Raw genomic sequence first — 7207 nt, 5'->3', positions numbered from 1 at the left:
TTTCCATTATACCAGTATCTGTTCTCCATTAAATCCTCCCACGTTGCTTCCGGCGTGGCGAGTAATCTGCACGAGCTCCCCTCCACGTTTTACACCTGCAGATTGTGAATATGAGTTTGTGGGTATACGTTTGTGTGCGTGCGTCTCCAGGCATTTTCTTTCTTCCTTTCCTTCTCGCGGTAGTTAATGTTATTAAAGCACTTGTCGCTCAATATTATTTTGTTCTAATTTTGTTACGAGCTAGGTCATGAAAGTGCCACTTTTATATATAGCGGTGAAATAAATCGAATATACCAATTTTCCAAGATTAGACCCCGGGTTGCAAATACACATTCAAGGGGATATATGTTTATACCATTAGGCGCAAATAATATACCTTGAGGGAGGTATAAAATTACTTTACCTAGAAGCGTTTATACCTCAAAAGGTATGCGCCCTGGGACAAGCCGTTTATACCCTAAAAGGTATAAAATTGTCTAACAGTGTAGTACGTGGGCTGCTCTTTTTGACAGGCGGAATAACTTCCTAAAATCTATTTCATCGAACTGAAATCCATCTTGACGGTTACGGCTGCGTGGTTCACGGTTCGCAGCTTCCGTTATCTTCCTATAGCAAAGAAACCTTCCGCCATTTTCTTGTTCCCTGTGGGCACATGCACCTGGGTTACCCTCTCGTATAATACCGATCACGGTATGTAGTTTGCCTAAGCCAAAGATTGCGAAAACGAGGAGGTTACGTCATGCGTCACGAGGAGCAAATCACGGGCCCGCTGTAGCAACCTTGTTTCCTCGTTATGCGTGCAACTTCGTTGTCATTTTTCGTTTCGGTAAGCTAACGATTCCTTATGTCGGTTCGTTTCGCTCGCGCAGCGATTATGTATGTCTTTTATGATATGTCTTTTTTGTGACACTTATGTAGTTCATAATTGTCACGAAAAGTCGTACGCCGTGCTATGCGGTGAAGTTCATTTTTAAGAGTGTGGGGCTTTAAGGTTGATAGAGAAGAGGGCGTATTTCGCAGTTTCGAAAAGTGTTTATTCACGTCCTTTGACCAGCAGAGTTCGTCGCACACGTCTGTCTTATTTTACAAATTCAATGGCAGACAGCCTGGACGGTAGCTTCCTTGCAGGAATGTGACCTCGTCGTGCCTTCAGTTGAAACAGTCTGCAAAAAACGGAAACAGTCAGTGGATAATTCTAAATGTTTCGCTTTATCAGCATCGCGTTTATTTCTCCAAATTATCAGTGCGATGCATATTGATTAAATGCCAATAGTAGCAGGAGTGAAGATTCAGTTATTTATCCAGACCCGCCTACGCTCCCAACGCTCCTTACAGAAAGGGCTCGTTATTTCAGCTGTAGACACATGTGGGCAATCGTACGTCAAGCTGTATTGAATGTTTTGAAAGCTTATGACCTTGTTTGGACTCCTTCTATTCCTTTCATTGTCAATATAACTAAGCGCGTTCTTTGATTCGACCCCTTTACAGTGTGCGTAGCGTATAGATCGGTTGGTGAACATATTACCTGTAGAATGATCAACCATAGAATCCACGGCCACCACGGAATCCGCGTCCACCGCCGAATCCACGACCACCACCGAATCCAGGGAAGCCGCCGCCACCGAATCCAGGGAAGTTACCACCGAATCCACCACCGAAGCTAGGGCCACCACCGCCGAAGCCACCACGGAATCCACCTCCAAACCCGCCGCCGCCGAACTGGGCTTCAACGGCAACCAAAGCGCAAGCCACAAGGACGAGCACAAAGATGGCGATCACCGCACGCTGCATCATTTGTTGTTGTTGGTGTTTTTCTGCGCAGGAACAAAATACATAAAAATTGTGACGTTATTTGTCTCTCATCTCTTTAAGTCGTTTGCCTGATGGACCACGAGGATTATAAGTAATACATCAAGCGTGAAAAAGAGGATACAGTAGAAAATACATGGCTGTCAGCCACGTAATTTTAAGCCGAATAAAAATTTCAAGATACTTTTGCACTATGGCGATACAAAATTATTTCTAAGATGATTCTGCCAAACTTTCTATCCATTGCAAACCAGCGAACCGTTTGTTCTCTTCCCATACAGAAGAGATGGATAACTTTGAGGATAGGTTTTCACACAAGCCTTCACACAAGACAGTGTCGCCAAGTGCATTGCCATGCACATGTGAGCGTTGTTCTCCAGCGACGGTAATATGCCCTATAATATTTTGAGAACGTATTATTTAAAAAAAATGAAAAATACAACTCTTGCATCATGCGCAGCTCTACCGTACGAAGACCTGTTTTTTCACGTTTTCAGCATTGTCCGTACGCGCTGCAGTCTGTGACGAAGCTAAACTCCCAATGCACGTTTGTGACTGCTCTTTGGTTTCACTTTCACCATTTGAGTTCGATAACGCCTTATCCTTAGTTGGATTTGATTTGTCGACCACGTTCAATGACCCATAGATCTGCGTAGCTACACAATAGCTAAGAGGAAGCTGTAAAACATGGTCCTATTGTGAGCCGGGAAGGTAAAATGATTTTTCGAGTGGGAGATACTGATGGTAAAGTCCATCGGATGCATAAAGATCATCTGGAGGCGAAGTAGAGTATTAATCCTGGGAAGACTGATTGCCGAAAGCGCCGGACCAGCGTCTGTTGCCGAATGAAACGAAGTTCGCGCAGGATCTCATTGCCGTTCCCTGAAGTTGAAGACACGCGGAGTCTTTTTGCCTTTCCAGAATTTCACTCATCATCTAAATAAAATTGTATGTTTTCTATGCTCCCGGATTTGTCATTTATACTCGGGTGTAAACTATGTTTGTGTCTTGGATACCTACGAACACTGACTTTGAATAGAACGAGAAATTATGTCATTTTTCCTAATTTCCCAAATATACTGAAATAGCGAACGAAACCTGTTTTACCATGCAAAACTAAATATTTCATTTAATATTTACTCTCCGGGCTCTAAGATTGCCCATGTCCTTGTTCATGTAAAAATGGAAACTTTAGGACATGTTGAGCGTTTGAGTTTCGTCATTCAAACGAATATATGGATTCGAAGCGAAACAAAGAGTGAGAAAAAAAGCACAAAGTATAGCGTCTTTCCCAGTATACAAAAACTGCCCGCTAAAATTTCGTAAGCAGAAAAACCACTAATCCCAAGCTAGGCAAAGTATAACCGACATGTTGTCATTTACCAATTATTGCTGAACAGCTCACGCAAAGCATAGCAAGAAGGAAGAGTGCTGCCACTCTTGAATTAATAGGCCCCATTACCTGTTGGTGCTGTGTTGGTGCTGTTGGGTATGACAAAATCAAGGAATAGTCTCGCTTTTATAGGGGAGATTAAGCCCGCCTTCAGGCGGAGTGCCAAGGAAATTAAGAAACAGCCACCAATAAACAACCTTGAGCTTACGGTTTTCACATTCTACGTGAGGAACGCTTCTGATTTCATACCTGATTGAACGTCCTCATTAATCGCTGAATGAATTGGGTTCTTCCATCTTACGGTGTAACAAGCTCAGGCCTGATTGCGACACAATAAACACGTTCCCATGCAATCTTGGCTCTTGTTCATCAGGTGGACCCTGCTTGTTTTCTTTTTTCTTTTTTAATACCTCCTGGTCATCTTGAGGTTATTGTCGTTGTTATTGTTGTTGTTCTTGTGGTTGTGTGTGTGTGTTTTGCTTTTGTTGTTGTTGTTGTTTTGCTTCTTGGCCATCTCGAGCTTGGTTTTTCTACTTTCTTTTCTATTCACGAGTTCTGGAGTAGTCTAACTCGACTTTGTCGGGGCTCACAACTCCATACTTTTTATTTCTCAATCGATCAAGCTAATTAGGCTGGCACAGTCATGAGGAAGGTAAATTACTGGGAGTACGATATACAGTGTTACAGTCAGATAGATTCCTCGAACTGCATATCTTGAGGGATATGTCTAATGTTGAAGAAAAAAAAGGGGGGAGGGGAGCCATACTACAGGCTTGCTATTCACAAACAGAAAAAGAAAGAAGGAAAACGCAGAAACGCAGAAAACTATACAGAAATATAGACACAGACAGCTCCAGCACTAGACGCTGTGCAGGCTGTCGTCGGGGAGGTATCGTAGAGTGCTCAAAAGACCAGCTTCCCGAGTTGCAGCGCAGTCATGACCTCAGCGTGCTCAATATAGGGTCGTAGGGCCAAGTGCACCGGGAGGGAAAGCTTTCGGTAAACCACACTCTTAATTTTTTTACTCCCTTTTAGGTGTAATCCGGTGGTGTCATAACTCACCCCCTAACGGGTGTATGGGAACACCTCTAGGAGAGGTTACACCCTCCAGAAAAAGGGTGTTTTCTGTTCGACGAAAAACACCCTTTTGGAGTAATCAAGAAGTGTCATAACTCACCCCCTTAAGGGTGTACGTGAACACCGTGCGCAGGATTACGCGCATGTACGCAGCATGAAATTTCAGTTTTCTGAGCTGCCAGCAGCTGCAAACTGTAAATCCGGGCGAAAGGACAAAGAGCGAAATGTTGTAGAATTGCACACCCCAATTTCAATTGCAAATTTCAGACAAGTACGTCACAAGCAGTACAATGTACATTCTAAGCCCAGTGACGGATAGGTGCCGCCTGATCAACTGGCACATTTCTCAAACAATGTGCTAGATGACTTCAAGAGGCCTGCGAAAGCTGCAGGTGCTCTGTGCCCCCTGAAACAACTGGTATGGCATCCCTGCTGACGTCAGGAGCCACAGTGTACCTTACGTATCAAAGGAATACTTCTACCCATTAGTACGCGAGATACATTATGCCTCTCGGGTTCCCTAACAGAAAAATGACCTCCACGTTTGGCAAAAAATAAAAAAAATGCACCAAGGACATCCCGATTGAAACACCAAATTTTATTGGCGTGCACATACCTTTAAATTGAATCCCGTACATCATCGTTGGCCGAATGGAACGGTTCACTAATCCCAACACACACACATGGAGCACACGTTGCATGGACAGACAACCCCCGATGAACCAGGCAGTCCTCCAAACATCGAACACACAATCCTCGAACTTCGAACAGGTACTGCACAGCTCAACCAAGATCATTCTTAGTGACGAACACGACAGTTCCTCAAACGAAATGGCCGATGAACAATTGTCCAAGCTAGTGGCACCATACACACTTCGATGCGAAGCAGTTGCAGTTTTGCACGCGTATATGTGACCGTTGAGACAGGAAACTACGTGTGAAGAAACCAAGTGAATATCACGCCAGTATTGTTCAAACGTGAATAGAATAGTACAGCATTTTCCGACTCACGTCCTTGAAGTTGATACAATCCCACGTGCACCTATAACGAAAGAATACAATTAGCCTCGCTTGTAATGTACATCATCACTTCACCGATGTAGCCGATCCTCTCCTGCCGCCATTTGCAATGCGTCCACTGTCTGCAACAGAATGTACTGCGATGGTTCAACACAAGTAAAACGCAGGAGTCGTACGTTGAATCCCAGCTAGGTTGACTTACCTTAAGCAAACATTAAACCTGTACTGAAACCTACAAGGTTGTCGTCCTTCTCAAACGCGAGGTTGCACAGCACACAACAGGCAAGGTATATCTAAACTGGTAGCGAAAACAAGCGAAAATAGTGATGGGCGATAGTCATCCAAACACTATCGATAGTACTATCGATGGTTGAGATGACCACTCATTTAAGTATCGATAGTTTTGTTCAAAACTATCGATGGTTTCACCTATCGATAGTAAGCTGGACACATACCAAACCCGCTTGCTGCAAAAATGTAGAAGTCACTGCTTCGAGTTATTTATCAATCTAATCAAATACCTTTATTTATAGTTACACAGCAGATATCTTTCAAATAGTTTCGCACCGTTAGCACGAAAGAAAAAAAAAACTATTATATAAGGAGCCGAAAAACGGACGGGAACTTCTGCTCTGCTTTTAAGCCAACAAAGCAGAAAAAGAGATTTCGTGGGTTGTTGTGCGCTATGCGTATGGTTAGTATTATTCAGAGCAGCCGCATACGCTGTCAAACTGTTACTAGTTTATGTTACTATCACAGTAATACGGGTTTGTGACAATTAAGGGCCACTAATTCCTCCTCAGAAATGCCAACTTTATAGAAGTGTGTAGATGTATACTCCGATAGTTCATATTTCGTGAACTTCATATTTTATTCCCCCCCCCCCCCCCCGCGAGAGGTAATTATCAATGACGAGCGAAACGCGATCGTCGAACTGCATGCGAAAAACAAGAATTCATACGGTTTTGTTCCCGATGGAAATATGTTCACTTTTAAATTGCGAGTGACTAAACGATACTTTGCATGAGTGAAACGCGAACTCATACGTTTTTTTAAAGAAGCATGAGTAAATTTTTAAATTCGTAGTCAACAAACTATTGAGAGTTTGCAGGAGTGAAACGCGAAGTCAGAAAGTTTAGTTTTCAATAGGAACCTGCTCAAATTTTAAATTTTGAGTGAACAAACTATTGAGAGTTTCCAGGAACAAAAGCGAATTCAGAAGGTTTCGTTCTTAAAAGAAACTGCTAAAATTTTAAATTCGCAGTGAGCGGACTATTGATAGTTTGCTGGAGCGAAACGTGAATTCAGGAGGTTTCGTTTTCAAAAGAAACATGCTGAAATCATAAATTAGAAATAAATAAACTATGGATAATTTGCAGGAGCGAAACGCGAATTCAGAAAGTTTCGTTACCTGCTCAAATTTTAAATTCGAAGTGCAGATAGTTTGCTAGAGAAAAACTAAAATATAATATCGGATTGAGCGAACTATTGATAGTTTGCAGGAGCGAAACGCGAATTCAGAAGGTTTCGTTTTGGAGAGGAACATGCTAAAATTTTAAATTCTGAGTGAACAAACTATTGATTGTTTACAGGAGCGAAACGCAAATTTCGCATAAAGTGTCATTTTCAAAAGGAACAAGCTAAAACTTTAAATTCGGACTGAATAAAGTATGAAACGTTTGCAGGCAGAAGCGAAGTGCTGGACTGGCTTGGCTTAAGCGACGTGAAGCTCAGTGAAGTGCACCACCGACGCATCAGGCGCACCAGTCACCATACTATCGATAGTCCGAAAAACTATCGCGATACTATCGATATTCCGGTTCACTCGATAGTTCGACAATCGATAGTCAAAAAGTATCGATAGTATCGAATGTTTCGATAGTATCGCCCATCACTAAGCGAAAATAC

At 42.6% G+C, this 7207-nt stretch overlaps 1 long non-coding RNA gene across 1 annotated transcript; it reads right to left on the bottom strand.

Annotated features, from left to right (window-relative positions):
* Positions 1-1012: 1012 nt before the first annotated feature.
* Positions 1013-3291, bottom strand: LOC135394270 (uncharacterized). Its single transcript, XR_010422809.1, has 3 exons — positions 3272-3291; positions 1526-1814; positions 1013-1163 (listed from the first exon to the last, which is right to left on the bottom strand). It is a non-coding gene; the product is annotated as an uncharacterized LOC135394270 (long non-coding RNA).
* Positions 3292-7207: the final 3916 nt, after the last annotated feature.

The sequence above is a fragment of the Ornithodoros turicata genome, chromosome 5 (genome assembly GCF_037126465.1).
Source record: "Ornithodoros turicata isolate Travis chromosome 5, ASM3712646v1, whole genome shotgun sequence".
Lineage (NCBI taxonomy): Eukaryota > Metazoa > Arthropoda > Arachnida > Ixodida > Argasidae > Ornithodoros > Ornithodoros turicata.
This window is presented reverse-complemented; position numbering and strand designations above follow the sequence as displayed.